This window comes from Aythya ferina, assembly GCF_964211825.1.
Source record: "Aythya ferina genome assembly, chromosome: 4".
Taxonomy (NCBI): Eukaryota; Metazoa; Chordata; class Aves; order Anseriformes; family Anatidae; genus Aythya; species Aythya ferina.
The window spans coordinates 64,824,338-64,844,508 of NC_140300.1; the positions used below are offsets into that span (position 1 = coordinate 64,824,338).

Below are 20,171 nucleotides of genomic sequence, written 5' to 3' on the forward strand. Positions count from 1 at the left end.
TTATATATTTATGTGTTCCCAGTTGCAAGGATTTGATAATTGCCAAAAGGAAGAGGTGGATTTCACAAGAAAACAGTTTTCTAAGTGGCTTTTTAGAGAGGATATGCAGGTGATACCGAGTCAGAAGGACATATGGTTCTGTCCCTGATAGAACAGTAGAACAAAATCCGAAATCTGAAACTTAATTTAATTGTTTAACTTAAACAATCTGAAAAATTAATTTTAAAACTTGAGTATAAAACTGTCATTGCTGGAGACGGTGACAAGTATTTTCTGATTTCCAAGTGAATGTCACCTAGGCAAAACCATATATACTTCATGTCTGTAACATGTTACGTGATAAAGATTACCACTTCAAGGGATGAAGTTACTGTCAATAAAGGGGGGGGGGTTAAGGGCAAACAAGGAAACAAGAAGGTGAGCATGGTTGTGGGCCGCAGTTATAAAATGAATTCCAGTCCTTTATTCTAGATTGGCATACATGTTTTGGAAGAATAAAATCCTATCCTTCTCTCTATAGAGAGAGTGCAAGTAATAAATCCATTTACCAGCATTTTTCACACAGTAATACCTGGGTTTAATCCACCAGAGCATGTCCTGAGTGTCTTGAGACCGGTATACTAAGCAAGCTTTGGAAGGAAAAAAAGTGAAATGGCTGGGATGTGAAAGCAAAATTAAATGTTTGTGATATAAACAGTGCCACAACGCCTATTATTACACACTGAAGCAGATTGAGATTAAGATTTTGCTAAAACTTCTAAACTGAGCTTTCTTTGTTGATTTAAAAAAGCAACAAAAGTCATTCACAGATCCATGCATTTGTGCTAAGCAGAACTACACTGAAAGTGGGGAAAAAAAAAAAAAAGGGGAAAGAAAAAAAAGGAAGAAAAGCAGCAATAATAAAAAGCAAGATTATTTCCTAAATTTACATGAATCATTTATCTTTCTGTCTATGGTATAGATAATTAAATAGAATTAGTTAACACTTGGCCTGCTACTGTACAACCTGCTGTTTAACCACTATCTTGAGAGAAACTGTAGCAAGGAAAGGTTTATTCATAAAGGTAGGGCAAACAATAAATTTCTCTTTATCAGTCATCACTGTGGAGATTTAGCTTCATAACTCTGAACTCTGGTTTTCCAGAGTTCTGAATTTAGCTTTATGTTAGGCACAGAAACTGAAATTTCCCATATGTATCCTCTTAAATTTTCTTTTTGACTGCATATGTATACATGTTCATACATACAGATGTACTTAAAAATATTTATGTTTTATTAACTTAGAGTTGAAATGATTTATTGTAGTACTTGATTCAAATGACTGTGATCTGAACTTGTGTGTTCCATGGTTTATGAGTGCTTCATCGCTCTCATTGAACATTAATGAATGCTCATTTGGCCTTCACAACAGTACCAGATTTTGTAAGATGCTCACAATACTCGATTTCTTGTTGAAGACTAAGTTCTTAGAGCCAGGTCATTATCAGAGGTACTAGAGTATCGCTTCTTTATTTTAAAACAAAATCTGCAGCTTTAAAACAGCCTCCCTGTTCAGGGGGCAAAGGCAAAACAGTGCTTCTGCATGTGCAACATGATAAACTTTGAAATGGGATGATGACACAGCAGTTGTAGATCATTTAGATTCAGTAATCCTCAGAGGATTCTTATGGTCTGATATTCCTGGCCCTTATACTTGCAGGGAGAAACCTGGGGATATCACACAGATGAATCTGAATAGTGCATGGCAGGGGGGTTGGAACTAGATGACCTTTAAGGTCACTTACAACCCAAACCACTCTATGATTCTGTGATTGATACAGACAGCATATAATTTTTTATAAAATGTGTTTGGCTTGAGACTTTATGGAATCTGCCACAAGAATTTTGAACTCTTAGGACCGGTAATACTGTATCACTAATTGCAATTCCACTATTAGTCATTCCCGTAATGTCCAGGTACTCCTAGTTATTAAGATGCAATTACATTATTTTAATAATTGTAAAAAATAATGGCAGTTGTACCTTCATGAATGTACAAGATGCTGTTATGCCCTCCTTGGTTTCAGGTGCAGGATCATGGTTGATTCAGTAGGAAAATCATGTTCAAGCCTCTGTCTCTGGTTCTTCTTTTCCATAATAGATATTTTGCTTGAGAAGTTAATACCAGGCAAGTAAATTTTAACAGCTGCAGTGGCTTTGTGCAAATAATCATCAGAGCTTTTTGTATAGGTTAAGAGTGGAACAAGTCTTCCAAATGAAATTTCTTAGACATTAATAGATTTGATTTTGCATTGGTTAAAAATCTTTTCAATTTAAACCTTCAAGTGGAACACCTTTTTCAAAGAAAAAACAGACAGATAAAAAAATAAATAAATAAGCTTCTTGTATGTCCATGTGAATACAACTTGATCAGGGCTGCTGACAATAATATTATATTTGACAGCGAGTGTATTGTGGACTTAGTGTGGACAGGAAAGGGGTTTTTGTTCATCTTGAACTTTGCAATCTGATTATAGAGATTTCTATATATTTATGGGGCAGGTTCTGTTGTTTTATAGGTTCTGAGGTAGATTTAAAGTGTCAAATTCACATCACCTATTAATTTCCAAAACTGTTTCTTTTGCATATCAGCAATAGCAACTATATCAGTTATATAATAAAAGCAAAGGGAAAGACAAAGCTATTTTTCTTGTCAAGACTTTAAGTGCTTAAGCAGCTGAGACTTCAGTGTCTTCAGGAAAGATTAAGTATTTTGGAGTGTGTCAGAAGAACATCATGGCTGAAAGCACTGGACATTATTAGGGTGTCTGTGCTTCTAAACTATTCCAAGACTAGAAATGTCTTACCCTTATATTGTTGACATGCTGTTTTGTGGGGGTACAATTTTGACTGTGAACCAGGGAAAACAGCAGTTTCTTTATTGCTTGAGCACTTTTAGTCAAGATTGGTACCGTTTCTGAAAAAAAAATACAGCTGTTGTATTCATCCAGGCTCTAGTAGTAAGTCACGATAATGAGTATAACATCTTTTGTGGGACATCCTAGAACTTGCAGATCTACCTAATGAGTTGGTAGTCTCTGAAATCTTTAGTGTATGTTGCATGATCTTGTGTTATTTGAAGTGGTACATAATACTGTATTTTCATTGGAGAATTACATTTTCTTTAAAGCTGTTTTGTGGCACTTTTTCTTAGGTGAAGTTTTTTCCATCATCTTCTTAATGGAGTTTGCAAGATTTTACTTCTCTGTTTACTTTTTTTTTTTTTTTTCCTAAATGCATTGTAAGAATTAGCAAATTAAGACAGGTTAGTAGTTCTAGTAGTTCTCTTGTAAAAGTTGTGATTGACACCTCCCTGATTTTACTAAGACCATTTCTATGATTACAATTTACAAAATAATAATAACAATGACAATAATAGTAATAAATCTTGATTGCCTTCCCTCCCAGATATTCCCTCTTCAAGCTGTTGTAATTTTTTTTCAAATGATAGGAATGGAAGGCAGCATTTCATCTTACATACAGTGTGGTCCCTAGGAAAAAGTGGGTACAGATAAATGTATTTAGGAAGGATATTGGAAGGAAGTTTCAAACAGTCAATCCTAGAGCCGTCTTTCAATAGGAGCAATGGGCAGTAAAACCTTAATGATTTATGAGAAGATACCTTAATGAGATGTTGTTTTTAGATCTGGACATGAGTTTTCACTCTCATTGAATTTAAGAGTAAGTAGGTGTTTTTTTAGGAGGGGAGAAGTCTGGTGCTCAAGAGAATACTTTGTGAAATTTGCCTTGCTGAAGGAATTGTTTTGTTTTCTAGGTAGCAGTAATTAGGCATATGCCCTGCTGTAACATTTGAAAACAGCACCAAATGCAAGTCATTCTGAATTTCTGAATTCAGAAGGATGTGGATCCCAGCCCAGAGATCTGAGGGTGCTGTGGAAATCTTAAATACAGCACTGCAGGAGTCTGGATTTCCTTGCAGTGAAGTAAATCTCAAAAGTTAATAACATGACTTTAACAATCACTTACTAAGTCCTTTTTGAGAATGATGGCATCTTTTTGTTTTTGTTGAATAGCTGGCAGATCAGTTGAAAAAATCATACATAGCTTCTCAGTATAATTGTCAGCATTTTGAAGTTACCAGTGACCTGAACTTGCTCAAATATAAAAGAGCATATGGATTTTTCACATGCATATCTTCAGATTTGATGTATGGCTCAGAATGGGGACTATTTTTAGTTGTGTGACAAAGGATTGCATAGGGATAAAACGACTGATCGGTCTAAGTGGAAGATTTGAAGCAAGATCTTATCATGTGCCAGCCCAGCATTCTTCTCCTTGGGCTACAGAGTGTGCCCTGTTTTGTCTCATCTAGATTATTGTCACCAGCATGGCTAGCTGAGATACAAATATATAAAACTGAAAGATTAATCTCTTCCAACACTATTCTAGTGACAGGTACCCCATGATTCTATAAGGCAACACCAAACCTCAATTTTTCTGTATCCTTTTTACACCCACCAGTAAAATGAATTGAGGTTAATAAAAGAAAATGTCTGCTTTGCCAGAGTGGGTACAGTTCTAGTGGCATAGGAAAACTGTGGACATAGAACAAATGCTAAACCAACATCTAGCAAAATTCACATCCTTTGAAACTCAAAAAATAATAATAACAATCAGAAAACATTTAAATCACCAGCATTTTAGTATGTTTTGGGTTTTCTTGGTGACTGTTTGAAGCAGAGAGTTGCCAGCTGGATGTTGTCATTGGATGTCAATTGGAATTCCAGCCAAATGGAAAGCTAGCCACAAGATGACCTGTTCACAATAAGTAGAACAAAGAGCTCTTCATCCTTGTATGGACAGCTTAATCTATTTTATACTGCAGTTTCCCATCAGTAAAATGGGGATAATTGCATTCTACTGCCCTCAGGGGTGCTGTGAGGGTAAATACAGTGTTCCCATGTACTGGCCAGAAGAGCTGTAAAAGTACTAGGAAAAAGAATCATTTTCACAGCAGATAGGCTGGTCTAAAGCAAAGGCAGGAGTGTGCTAGTCAGACTTTGAAATTCACTTCTCATCTTGCACTCAGACTGAGTGTACAATTACAGTAAGATATGCTTAGCACAAAATCAGGGTTTGCTGAAATGATTTTGAAGTGGCATTGCATTGTCTGCTATAGAGATGATACTGACACGTTCTTGACCTTGAAACCATTACAATTCTGCAGCAGCAGAGAAGCAGTCCAGAGCTAAGCTCCCCTGGGCTGTGCTAACACACACAACTATTTCTTATTACTGCCTTGAAGCCACAATATGGGTCTTTAGCGTAAATGAATTTTAGAGTCTGCATGAGGAAAAATCCTTGGCTGCGCTGACCTAGCTGGGATGCACAGTATGGGTTTCTTGAAGTCTATGTTTCCAGGAAAAACTGGCAGAAAATAACTAGATGCTGAAATACTGCAATAATATGGAAACTTTTAGGGCTTTTGTTTTCTTGTTGTGCAACGAGCACTTTGAATATTCCAGGAAAAAAAGAGGTTCCCCCAGTTGCAGCGACTTTTAGAGAAACACACCAAGGGTACTTTACCTTCTATGAATAGATTTCAGGTGACCGGAGGAATAAATTTCAGGACAATGAGGGAAGCCTTTCCATTGACTTCAGGGAATGTTATTGTGGGATGTAAGAGAAAGAAGAGTGCGCCATCTTCACACAGAAAATTCTAAGTGCCTTCCTGGCAGAATTTGGGAATGGTAGTGTTTTCTGACCTCTAAACTTTGCCTGTATTGGCAGGCTTGCTGGAGAAGACTTATTTTGATTTCAGCTTGACCCAATGTGTAAAGATGTGTTTGTTGTCCCTGTTGTGAGAGGTTCAGCCTCCTATTTTTCCTTTTGACAGGAGTTTGGATCCCACAGTAACCAACTTATGCAAATGAAATTGATAATTTAATTAAGCAAGCAACTTGAAATCTGGAAAATTACAGTCTGTGGTCAAGTGTTTTATTTATTTATTTATTGAATTACATGAATAGCTAAATGAAAAATAATATATAATTATTTTTAGTTACACAGAAGAAAGTACATAGGGTCTGTAGATATATTTGCATGACCTTCATTACTGCAGAATCTGAGTATTTAATGAACTTTCATATGCTACTTCTCAGAACATCCTGGTGAGGAATAGAATACAGTAGCTCAGTTGGAAGGCACATTCAAAGATCCTCTAGTCCATCTGCCTGACCTCTTCAGGGCTAAACAAAAGTTAAAACATAATATTGAGGGCATTATCCAAATGCCTCCTGACAGGCATGGGGCATCAACTGCCTCACTAGGAAGTCTGTTCCAGTGTTTGACCACCCTCACAGTAAAGAGATTTTTACTAATGTCCAGTCTGAACCTCCCTGGCACAGCTTTGTGCAGCTTCTGCGTGTCTCACCGTTCATTAAAGGAGACTGGCACCTCCCTCTTCATTTCCCAGCCTCAGGAAGTTATAGAGAGTAATGAGGTCGACTCTTAGTCTTCTTTTCTCTAGAATAGGCAACCCAAATGTCCTCAGCCTCTCCTCGTAGGACATGTCTTCCAGGCCTTTTACCAACTTTGTTGCCCTCCTTTGGACACTTTCAAGTTCTTTAACATCATTTTTATATTGCGGGGACCAGAGCTGTATACAGCATTCAAGGTAAGGCTGCACCAGTGCTAAATATAGTTGGAGAACCATCTCTTTTGACCAGGTGGCTATGCTGTGTTTGACACTCTCCGAAATGCAGTTTGCTCTCTTGGCTGCCAGGACACACTGCCCACTCATGTTGAGCCTGCTGTCAACCAGCGTTGCCAGATCCCTTTCTGCTGAGCTGCTCTCCAGCCACCTAATCATCCATTCAGTACCTGTGCCTGGCATTCATTTGTCCCAGGTGCAGAACCTGACATTTTCCACTGAGGAATTACATGCTGCTGGTAATCTCTCAGCGCTCCAATCTATATCGATCTCTTCGCAAGGCCTCTTTTCCACCCAGCAAATCAACAGCACTCACACTTTAGTATCATCAGCAAACTTGATGAATATGTATTGCACTCCTGCATCCAGATAATTCATTAAAATGTTAAGCAGAAATGGCCCTAGAATTGAGCCCTGGGTAAGACTGCCGGTGACTGTCTGCCAGCCAGATGTAGTCCCAGTCACTACAACACTTTGAGCTTTACTGTTGAGCTAATTTATCAACTAGTATAGCATGAACCTTTTTATTTCAAAGCTGGACAATTTTTCCAAAAGGATGTTTCAATGAAAATATCAAAGGCCTTACTGAAATCCATGTGCTGGGGTGGCTCCTAAGACTGGAGTGTGGGAACAGAAGAATGCAGGCTCTTTAGGAAGGACAGGCAGATGAGATTTGGGGGGGAACTTAAGGGGGCAGTGGGGATTCACTCTCTGTGGTGAAGAAGAACAGTAATGCCTGAGGGTAAACTTTTCTCATTGCAATGGCATTATAATGCTAAAAAACACACCTACAAACTGGGACAACCCTGGCCCAGGTGAAGACCCTTTCCCTGAGCTTGCATAGATTGTCTAGATAAGGTTGTTCAAGTATATGTAAATCACTAACTAATTAGATTTCAGTGGGATGTACAAATATGACAATAACTGTAGAATTGTATGAAAATCAACAGGGAAAGTCTAGAGCTGGGCCAACTTTGTGGAAAACCACCCGGTGTCCAGACTTGTACAACTCTGAAATAAAAAATATCTCAACCTAGTGTGTGTGTATTTGGCTTAGTACACACTGGGTAATGAATCCAAACGGTTGTGGGACAACGCCATCTCTTTACACAGATTCCATTTTAAAACATTTTAATCCTCCACTCATGTTACACTAATATACTTCTACTAGTTCAAGTGCACATGTATCCTCACTTACAGTTGCACTGGTACATGCATCACAAACATCAACACAGAACAAATTCATCAAAAATAATGATTAATTTTAATTCTGAATCCCAGGCTTCACAGATCTCCTGAAAATTAAGCACATGCAGTTTCCACAGTTGGCTCCTTTTTATTACCTGTAACATTTTTCTGTTCTCTTCTTCAGAGAGCTTCTTCAGATTGCAGAACAGCACAATCCATAACAGAAAAAAAAAAAAAAAAAAAGAAAAAAAAAAAAAAAGAAAAAAAAGATTAAAATAAAACAATGTTTAATATCTGCAGATAAACCCTAATGAAAGCTCGAACAACTATCAAAAAACAACTTGAAACAAACTGATTCAATATTAAAGTAATCTGATCTTGAAGCATTCTTTTGTTTGTTTTGCTTTTTTTTTCATTTCAAATGAGGGTCAATTCATGGGAGATCTAGAAGTCAAACAAGAAAGAAAATAAAAAATTTCTCTAAAAATAACAATAACAACAATAAAAGCCTATTCCTTCAAACACCTCATTGTGTTTTCATAACTAGAGAAAAACTCCTTAAAGGCAACGTGACAGTGGCAACAAAGGAAGAGGCAGTTATGTGATTTGTGTCTCATTCAAAAAGTAGCAATAGAGTGAAAAATAAGAAACAAAAGCCTGTACCAAGAGATGAAAATACTGTAACAGAGAAGTACTTATAAATTAGTAAACTACAGTAGCATATTCTAGCTCCAGGGTAGAATAGGCTGTTTGCATTAAAAAGATGTAGATTTAAAATGCAATAAGGAACAACAAAAAATCAATAATGATACATTTTAATTCAAACAGTCATCGCAGCAGTGCCACAGCAATCAGTCATATTTACCCAGGCCCTGTATATAATAATCCCCCTGATCCTTATATAATTGCCAGCTTTGCCTCCTGAATTAGCAACAGCTCTTATGGCTTATTACTTCATACTTTCTTAATAAGCGCCTGCAATCAATAATCTTGCCTCTGAGTAAGCAGCAACCAGCCAGCCAAACACAGGGTGTAAATGTTTCAGAAGTGATCGTTACAGGGATACAAATGACAAGGTGACTGTGCTAATGGGATAGGCATGTACTAAAGATATAATTTTGGAAACCTGCTTACTGTAATATGTAGATGCTTTGCCATAGCAAAAATGGTGTTACTGCAGAGGTGAATGTTTCCCCTCAAAAATGAAACCTCAGATCTTCCCAAGGGATGTTTTTTTCCAAGATGGCAATCAACATCACCAGTCTTTTATATCTCACCATCATCACAAAATATTCAGCATGCCTGCAGCCTACTTATTTAATCTGGAAATGCAGCTGCTCACTGCTTCATGTAAACTCTGTAATGATGGATAGCATGGATTTACATGCAAATTTGAGAATTAGTGTCACTTGATTGCAATGGTTTTAATACTGGTGTGTATCACAAGATCCCTCAGTCTTTTCTACTTCTATTCCCTCATTAAATATCAACAAAGAAAAACATCCACCTGTGTCATAGAATTACTTCTTAAGTTTGACAAGAAAAACTGGTCCGAATTCACTCAAATTAAATACAGATTTGAATAGAGTCAAGTTTTCCAAAGTGTTAAAAACCCACATTGGATAGATCTACAAAGGATCTCAATTCTTCGTTAGCCAACAAAATAAAGGTGATAGGTTTTCAAAACGCCCTGCTGAAATAAATGGTCCTTTTCTTTCATTCTCCATTGGGGCTGCAAGCACTGGGCTCTCTGGAAAATATTTAGGCATATGAATGAAGACCACCAGGAATTACTCATCACTTTTAAAAATCTACCTGATTATTCAGAAGTCTAAATGGATGGTAGATCACTTCTGTTTGCTTTGCTGTCCAACCTGAAGATTCCCAAGAGAAGTGAATTACTTGTTATTAGTCATGGTGGCAAAATACTTTTCATTTGGATGTAGCATCAAAAGTAATATAATAATCTCATTAACTTGGTTATTCCATCCATATACTTAAAGCTGTTGTTCTTTGGAGATCACAGTTCGTGGCAAGATAAAAATCCTGTCATTTATTTTCCCACACAAGAGGTTTCAAGAAAAAAAAAATACATTTATCCAAAATTGTAATCCTATTTTTGAAGTCACAAAAAAAATGTATGAAACTTGCTTTTCATCAACCAAATAGCTATTGACAGGGCAACTACCAAATCACTCTGGCCTTTTTACTCACTCTTCTTGAGTGATGCCATCAAACCTTCTCATGTCACCCATCACCCTCACTAATCAACAGGAAGACATGGCAGAAACTGATTTGGAAAGAGCTAATAAAGTAGAAAAGATGTTCTGCTTTTATTATGTTAACTATCAGACAATGTTTGCTTTTGTTTCTGGGTGTTGTATTTAAGCATTTTATATTGTTAAGTTTTTGTTATGTTATTGGTTTTTCATCTTGGCTTCCAAGATATTTGAAATAGAACCATAACATATATTCATTTCACAATAAAAAGTAAACTAAGCTACATGAAAGAAGAAAATGGAAGAAAAGAAACATCCGCAGTGGCCTATTCTTAACCCCTCAGTGACAAGATCACTTATATCTTGTCAATCCTACTTGCAGATAAATCAGGGTTCTATGCATATTTTCTGTTTGTTTGTTTGTTTGGGAAGTGGGGGCTTGTTGTTTTTCTCTCTGAGGTTCCATTCCAGAAAGGCCATCTCTTAATACTATATTGAGTTTTGTCATTTTTGTGATCTGTCCATATGAAAAAGGAGATGAAAAAGGACTCATGCCAGTGAGAATTGTCCTGAAAGAGGCCCATTCCTTGTCAGATATACCATACATCTCCCATGAAAGGGAAGCAAGCTACTGGTATGTAAGGAATTCAGGTAGCTATTCTTTCACATTAGTGAAACAAAGAATTACGAATAATGAAGAATTTCAAATTTAGTGAAGCCTTAGGCCGCAGTATGAGCTCTTTGAGTGGTATCACCTGAACCTGGTATGTAGTGGTGATTGAGCAACAGGGAGTGGCATTGTGTGGGGACCTGGTTGACACCAATGATGAAGGGGTGATGGACTAACCAAGGATGGCACCAGGTAAGAGCCTGTCCCAAGAGCCTGGGAGATAACAGAAGCCATCCTGCCCTGCAACAAAGGACCACCAATCTGACTGAACATAATGTATATGTATTGAGAACTGATTGGACTATAGTTGTCAAAATGAAGATTGTACAGGTATAAGAACCCAGTGAAAGTTTTGAGTGGGATCCCGCTTTGGAGAAACCCAGCTCAAGCTGATATATAGGTACCATTAAATTCTTCTCAGAAAGAGCAGTCAGGCACTGGAACGGGTTGCCCAGGGAGGTGGTGGAGTCACCATCCCTGGGGATGTTCAAGGAAAGGTTGGACGTGGTGCTTAGGGACATGGTTTAGTGGGCAATATTGGTGGCAGGGGGACTGTTGGACTGGATGATCTTGAAGATCATTTCCAACATTAATTATTCTATGAATCTTGTTGCATTTAATAAGAGTAGACTCTGAGTGAATTCCAGATGCCTGGGGAGACCCACTCAACAGGATCAGCTAACACCCATCTCCCCCTTTTGATGTTTGTGTTATTCATGACCAATTGCACTAAAAGCATCATCTCTTGGAAAACAACAGCATGAACATTGACTCTCAACTGTACTAAAGCCAAAGCCTTCCAGTTCTCCCTCTTGCTTTTCATCAGCCAAGCAGCTTCTGACAGGGCAACTACTAAATGGCTCTGGCCTTTTTATTCACTACTTTTGAGTGATTACATCAGACCTTCTAATTTCCCCCATGACCCTCACTGATTTCCCTGCTTCAGAGACTGAGAGAATCCTACATTCTCGCAGGACTCCGAGCCTGCCAAAGGACCCCAGGCAGCAAAGACCAAGAAACCTGTCAAGAAAGAGCTCAGGGCTTGATGCAAAACTTACATATATCACAGGGAGGTTTTCTGTCTTCTTTGAGAGACTTTACATATTCCTTATGCCACACATGAATGGGAAGGCTTCTGCTGAAGACAACAGGACACAACAGAACCAACAACCAGGGACAGGCTGAAAATGAATCTTAAAGCAATTAACAATGGAAGCTCTCCCTTACAAAGGACAGTATCACCTCTTGGACTCAAATCCTAAAGGATCTTTTAGGACTTCTGCTGCAAACCGTGTTTGTAAATTATCCATATGATGCATCATAAGGGTGACAATTGCCTCAGGTTAGCAGCAATATCCAGTATAACTGTATATGCAACTGCTTCACTGCCTGAGTATCTTCAAATAACCAGACCACAGTCAGCTTTTTTTTGAGGAGGATTTTGCCTCCAGCATGCAAACATATTGTACAGGCACTCCATAAGCTTACAAGAAGGAATTTAAATAAATTTTAACAGAAAGATTGAAAATAAATACTAAAACTGCTATCCAGATAGCAATCCACAAACACCTATTCATCAGTTAATAAGAAAGTAACTGCTAACTTTGAAATTACCTCATCTATATTCCAAAGAAACTGACAACTTCACAACAGATACGTTAAAAAGAAGAGTAATTACTTATTGTAAACAAATTTCAGTTTACCTGCCCCCACAGCTCTTTAATTTCAAGAAGGATGATGCATCTTTTTGTGTGTCTGCTGGACAACCTTCAGCTCTGCATTAGCTAATTAAATTAAAGAAGGAAGAATGTCTTTTTCACAGAATAATCAGTATAAGAAATATTATTTATATCTACCTATAAATAAATGAGGAGGAAGATCTTTGAGTTCCTAGGGATGCTCACTCTGGTTTTAACCATATATTAATCAGTTACCATAAAAGTCTTTCAAATAAACTGTCTAAGACTCAATTTGGAGTTTTAGCAAGCAGGCATTCTTTAATTGTGGCACTAGACACATAGGAGATCTCTCCACCTAGCCTGCATGCTGAATTGTCCAGGCTACAAGGGTTATATACAACCAAAACATACATTTAATTTCAAATATATATATATATATATACCCACACTATTTCCTTATTTCCTGGAACTCAATAAAGCAATTATGTGCATTTGTCTGTAATGGTAGTCTTTCAGGTTCTTCATATGTTTGTCAATAGTCAATTTGGGCATGCATATTAAGCGAGGTCATTTACATGTCCATATATGCATATTCAGACATATCCTCCGGGCCTGGGTCATCATTTACACACCCAAAGTTTCTAAACTTCCTTCTGTCTACTAAACATAGTAAAGGTTTGTCCTGATTTGGTCCTATTATTCTATCAGGGAGAGAGCCGTATGTCTTTCTGACTCAGTATCACATTATTAGAGGATGAAGAAAGCATTCATAATATGTGGCATCAAAGGTAACGGAAGCCCTTCTGTAGTGTAAGCATGTTAATAAATTAGTTAATACAATGAATTAGTAATAAAATTAAAATGTATTAATTAGTTAATAAAACATGGTTCCAGCATCTGCTTCTGAGAAGTGGAGCCACGAGTTGGACTTAATGATCTTTGTGGGTCCCTTCCAACTTGGGATATTCTACCATTTACATGAGATATTAGGAAGGAAGGCCATCTAATACAACATAAGGAAGACACAGAACAAAGGGGTAAAGCTTTAATTTGAAAGAAGGGGGTGAGACACTGCATTGTCAAGGATTAGGAAAAGTATTGATGAAGATTTGTTGAAAGAGGAATATGTGACACAGGTAAATACAGCCACTGAAAGAGCATCACTTGATGACTTGTGAGAGGACACAATTTCTTTAGTGTGTGTTGAGCATTATTCTTACTTTAGAAGAAATTTTGGTAAGTTTGAAAAGATCACTTAAGTCTTTTCTGAACACATACCACAGGGCTTTCCAAGCAAGCAAAACCAAGACAGAAAAGTAAAACAGCAGAAAGAAGAAAGGGGAGAAAGACAACAGCCTAGAGCTGGAAGCTACCCTCCACTCTCACTATGATGCTGCCTCTTCACATGGCATCATTCATGGCATATAACTCATATAACTGCCTAAATTGCAGACAATGTGATTCCTAAGGAAGCAAGAATGCAGCAGTGAAAAGCACAATGTAGTGATTCGATGAAAACTACAACTGATGTTAAACAGAAGCTATCATCTCAAACATTAAAAGGCTATAAATGCCTTCCTTTAACCTTATAAATGTGTACTTGCACAAGCTGCTGAACTGTGTCTGCATTGCTATCATGTGAAGTACACTGCCACATCCCTACAAATGATTGAGCTTTATACTGATAAAATGACAGTGGAAGGAAAGGCCTGAAAACTCTTTTCCCTCTTTCAGAAGCTCTAGGTATGTTCTTTCTCAATATGAAGTTGCATTTTACATTACTTTAATTCCATTTTATTAAACAAAAATATGAAATGAAAAATGTACATTGCTATCAAAAAAAAATCAGTCTTTATCCAGCTGCAAAACTTCCAGAATTGAACATGATTGGGAATTGACAAACAAGAAAGAAATAACGTTTCCGGGCATCTTCTCTCATATACTTTTCAGTCAGCCAAGGAACAGAGTGCTATTATCTGGCACAAATGGACCAACTCACTGAATTTGCACAAAGCTTTAAACTTCAGGTTTCCCACAGAGACATGAACACCCAGCTCCCACTAAATTAATAGATTTTAAACATTAATTTATGTTAAGTATGTTTGAAAGCACATCTGAAAACACAAAGTTATATAATGTCTGTGTATTTGATTACAAGCACATAATAAGATTTCACTTCTAGCTCTCCAGGGAATCCTCTACATTGTTTTGTATCTTAGAGCTTAATGTACCCTGTATAACTGACACCTGCTTAAAATATGGTTCTGGATGCTTTGTTCAAATTTCTAAGCTCTACTCTTGTATTTCAGTTTGTGTCCTCCAATCACTTGCTTTTGACATGTGGAAAAAGGGTTATAGTCTGTTTTAACAGAGCCCTGGTAGGTTGCTGTGGAGTCTGGAGTTCAGTGTAGTGTGGCACTAGGTGGGAGGATTTTGTGTCCTTTGGTAAGCAGCAGTTGTTATTTCTTCTGCCCCTCCATTCATAAGAGGAACATACCCAGTTCCTCAGCTTACAGGTGGCAAAGCTTAATTATCTGCATTGTGGAGAAGTCTTGCCTGATTTATTTATGTATGTATTTATTTTTCTGTGCAATAGAAATTTCCCTCTGGCAGTTCTAGAGACTTGTGAAATCCTCTCTTTTTTTTTTTTTTTTCCTCACACAGCCAGTGTTTGCTTATATCTTGCTCCACCTCTTTCCATTTCTTCTGTGGACAGTTAATTAATGGGGATATTTGGAATAAACTGTTTTTCTTACCTCCTTCTACACACCCCTGTGATCTGCATCAGCACATTACTGGCTCTGTGGTATTTCTTACCAGGACCCTTGGGATTTTCCTGGATGCTCAAAGCATGAGTAACAGATCCTGGTTAGTATTTGGACCTCTTGCTCATTACAGTTAGGATATGGATTCCATAGTAATATCGTTCTTAAACATTTACTGAGGCTAAACTGAAGACCTGCACTTCCTTTTGCAAATCCACATCCACATTTTCCTCCTCAGATCTACATTGTGAGGGCATGGGATAAATATAAAAGGTGAGATCTGGAAAAGCTGAAAGGCCTATGAATCAGTGAACACCTTCCCTCTTTCAGCCCTGCAGGAACAGATGGACTGGAGAGTACAAGGCATCAGTAATTTATGAATGGCTGGGACAGCGCTTCACTTAAATAAAACAACACATAGCATGAAAGACTTGGTTTGAGCCTTGTTCCCAGGCCTCTGCTACTGAAGTCATCTGTGGAGTGTATAAAGGAATCACTTCTGAGTCTCTGCTGCTAGAGTCTAATGAATAATATATTTAAGTGTTTTAAGTGTCATTGATGCAAATAGATGGTGAATAGGGCTAAATAAATTAGTCCTTTATATATTGTCTCCAAATTAATTTCAATATGTTGTAAGCATATAGCATGTAACACTGTTTTGGACACTACCACACACTGTAGCTTGACAATTTCAGGAAACAGTTTGAGTTTTGAATACTTTGACCAAAGTTAGTCTGGTATATGCTTAATGCTTCTGATTTGTTTTGACCTAGATACATCAAAATGCATACTTTTATGCTTTATCCAGGCATATCAATAGCTTTCTTGTTGCAATATAACCTTTTCGTTGCAATGTAAGTGCTGCAGTTGAATAGGTTTCTAAGTGCTTTCCTGGCGTGTGGTTTTCAACACTGCTAGTATCTTGTTTCATATTCTTACTCTGCTTAGGTTTTTAATTATAATGGCACTAGTATCACTAAGATGCAATGTACAAGCCGAGGGCTGATGCTAGCTAGAGCTGGAATAGGCTGCAGGTTTGAGACCAGGACCAAGAAAGTGTCTGGCTCATGCCACATTGTCTGGAGGGCTTTGCTGGTCTTGGCTGTGTGCAGAGGAAGCAGCCCATATCCCTCTGCAATGGCTTCTGAAGTAATTGCTGCATTTCAGCTGGAGTTTCAGCTGTTCATTTGCAGGTTGGTTGCAACTGTTTTGTTTTTTTGTTTGTTTGTTTGTTTGTTTGTTTTTACCATCCGATTAATTTGTCGGTTTGCTAACACTGATCCTACCACCATGTTGCTTGGTCATCTGCTGCAGTTTGTTACATGCTGTGTTGGTACTAGTTGATTGATTCTTAATGTGAGGAGTAGCAAGTGGAAGAGTTTAGCAAATATTGAGTCTCAGCTTTGACACATCCACATGAAATTAAATGTTAGTACATGCTGTAACACAGCATATATTAGTGCCTGGTGTAGGTCCTCCCCATTTCCAGGTCTTAAATGTCACAAACAACTCTTTGGCCTTGTGCAAAGCATTGAAAGGCTTCATCCTTTGGTAAGAGAAAAAGGCCACTGCTGCAGTTTATATTTTTCTTTATCACCACCCACTCTGTTGGAAAGCGTGAGATCATCTGAATTCCTCGAGTTTGTGAACTGGCAAAGCAGCCAGTGCTAAGGGCTGGATTTCCTCTATGCTTTGCAAAAGTTCAAACAAACCCAAGTTAAATGCCAGATCCTCAGGTGTACTCTGTCTGGGGAAACGTTGCTTGTATGTCCTTCACTCCAAATCATTATGCTGGTAGTTTCTACTGTTAATTTTTGCCTAATGGACAAGGTTTTCACCCTCAAAGTGGTTCATATTAATGGTGGAGGGAAGCAGGGAGAATGGCAGGAAAACTTGATGCAGTTCCATGACTTATTTCATGTAAAACTAATATTCTGGGAAACAGTGAACTACGGAACTACATAAAATATAGCAGATACCTTGGTCACTAGTTTTTGGTTGTTTGTTTGTTTGCTTGTCTGTTTGTTTTTATGCAGGGTCTGCTCCTTTTATCACTGAAAAAAATCTATTAGGTTGTTATTTGGGTAGGGTTGACTTTTACTTACTTTTAGCCAGATCCAAAAGAGACCCAAAAGCCATAGGCCTAATCAGCACTATACTAACTGCTCCATTAATCCTCTTCTGCTGCTATTTTTCTCTCATCTATCCAGGAGACCGTTGTTACCTCAGAGCAGATAATTGATTTTTCTAGGAAATAACTGCAGCAGCTTATCAGTGATATCTCCCACATACCCCTGTACTGCAGGTCCCTATTACAGGCTGGCAGATTAGAGCTACTTTCTGATTATTCCAAAGCAGTAACTGTATGAACTGAAACCTAGTGCAAAAAGCCACAGCCAGTGTAACTATCAAACATACCTAACAGGTGTATACTTACACCTTTCAACCTCAGATGCTGCAGCAAGACAAGCAAATTTGCATGTTCCCATCTGGCAGGGAGTTCTGCACAAATAATCTCGCATATGAAGTGACTGAATTAAAAAAAAAAAAAAAAAAAAATCAGTTAAAGTAATTTGGGGCTGGAAGAGTTATTGAACTTAAAGTTCTAAGTTCAGGATCTCATTTTATTCAGTCTGATTTATAACTTTGGTATACGACAAGAAGTGCAAAGCTTCACCAGCCTTCCTTCCATCATGCTTTGTTACTGATGGAGAGTGCAGGAAAGTGTAAAATGCTGTTCCCTCACAGGAAATAAAACCATCTACACATTAGAAATATTGATGGCTTTCAACAAGAGTAATCATTCTTCCTTTTGTCTATGATTTTGGAAATTGGTATCATTTCAATCTTTAAATATATGCCAGTGCCGATGTCAGAAATTCCCTAATGCAGTGACTGAGTTACCAGATGGATTCAGAATATAAGAGGAATTTAGGGAGGGCAAGATGAAGTGCCTAAGAAAGTAAAACTTGTATATGTACAACCTAAAACACAAACTGTAATGACGCTAGGAACTAGTGTCATTAGAACTAGAACACTGCAGGTAGGCTCTTTGTTGTAGCTGGTTGCATTAATAACTCTAAAATAAAGCTGTGGCCAATGGAAAGGATAAAAATCCTGACTTGGCATAACTGAAATAATCAAAAACACCTGAAAACAACAAAGAACATATTTAAGCTCACGGAAAATATTCCCATGCTGTCAACTGGAGAACATGTAAAGTAATGCAACCTCTGAGAACATGGCCAGTCTACATTTAAAATAATCTCTTAAAAATAATAATTATTTTTCAAGCATCCTGATGTCAAAATAAAATAAAATAAAATAAAACAAAATAAAACAAAATAAAATAAAATAAAATAAAATAAAATAAAATAAAATAAAATAAAATAAAATAAAATAAAATAAAATAAAATAAAATAAAATAAAATAAATAAAATAACAAAAGCAAGTAAATGAATTCATAAGACAAAACATCAGGCACTGGATCAAAAGCCAGAGTTACGCCAGTATTTATGCTTTGGGACAGTATTACTAAACAACAATCCTGCACAAAAGCCAAAGTAAATAAATATATAAATAGATAAAATGAAACTTTAGGTCAGCTGCTGATCTGAGAGCAGTGCTATGGAACCAGTGGAGGAGTTTGGCTGAAGATCTGAATTAGTTACATTTTTCTTTTCAGATTAACAGTATTCATACTGCCTTTGAGGATTTTTCAAATACATCTCTCAGGGCTCTGCAATAAAACCCTTTTGAGGAATGAAAAATATGATGACAAGCATGTGATAAGTCAGAACATTTTCAGACTACTCTGAATGAAAAAGATGCAAACAAATGAAAAAAAAAATTAAATTAAGATTTTTTTAGGATCACCTTTATTCTGTATCTCCTTAATTGGCCTCAGATATAAACTCCTCATGATTTGTTCTATGTTTTACATCTTGTTGGTTTGCAACATAGGGACAGTAAGTCAATATTCTCTCTTTGAAAATCTCTCTGAGAGTTAGGATTGTCTAGTATGAGATGTACAGTCAGAGTCAATCTGCTGTCTAGGATTTCTATTCTCTACTTTGTATAGAAACAACAACCAGAATAATTTCCCCGGAGTCTTGTGAAGGCTTATCATTGAAATGCCCAGGGGGATTTAGATAGAATCCTGTAAAGCTGTCAGGGATGTAAGACCCTGGCTAATCTTCATTTTTAGTTTCATTGCAGAGACTAATTGAATTGCTATTTAAAGAAGAAAAAAAAAAAAAAAAAAAAAAAAAAAAAAAAAGAAACGGAAAGAGGAATAGTTTGTATTCTTAATGTTTATACAGCAATATTTACTGTAAATGACTTCTTATAAAAATATGACATTTGAATCGAAAAGTTAATACTGACTGCATGTTTAAGGGTTTGGTCCAGTTTGTGTAAAAGAAGATACAGAATCTCTTTTCCTACTTTTACTTGTCCTACCATATCATTACTGATAGCAAATTCTTTTCCAAGTAGGACCCTATTGTGTTGCTTTTTTTTTTTTATATGGTTTTATTGGGCTAGTTTGACAATATCTCCTGAAATATGAAGCAGAGGAAAATAGAACTAAGAATAACATTAAAATATGTTTTCAAAAATTGCTTTTGTCTTCTTGATTCTTTCTGGCAACCAACCTGGAATAATTTAATGAAGTGTGGAGCTTCATCCTTTCTGACAATATAGTTAAATCAGTTTTCTGTAAGTTGGTCACAGAAATACCAAATAGCAGAACATGTAGAGCATTTTTTTTTCTTTTTTTGCATTTTTTCATCTTGGGATTGCTTTGGAATTTTGAAGGACTTCAGCACAGGAAACTAAATGATTAAGAAGAGCTTATTCATTATTGTCCTTTTTATAGAAGAGATATCTTTCTGCATAGAACAGAATCATCTACAAGATACCAAATGCAGTGAGGAT

At 37.0% G+C, this 20,171-nt stretch overlaps 1 long non-coding RNA gene across 2 annotated transcripts in view; it reads left to right on the forward strand.

Annotated features, from left to right (window-relative positions):
* Positions 1-16,314: 16,314 nt before the first annotated feature.
* LOC311435655 overlaps positions 16,315-20,171 on the forward strand; it is a 165,722-nt gene continuing 161,865 nt past the window's right edge. The window contains exon 1 of one of the 2 annotated variants that reach the window (XR_014692304.1): positions 16,315-16,426. This is a non-coding gene — a long non-coding RNA (uncharacterized lncRNA). The remainder of the gene's footprint in view (positions 16,427-20,171) is intronic. The other variant, XR_014692305.1, reaches the window with a different exon arrangement.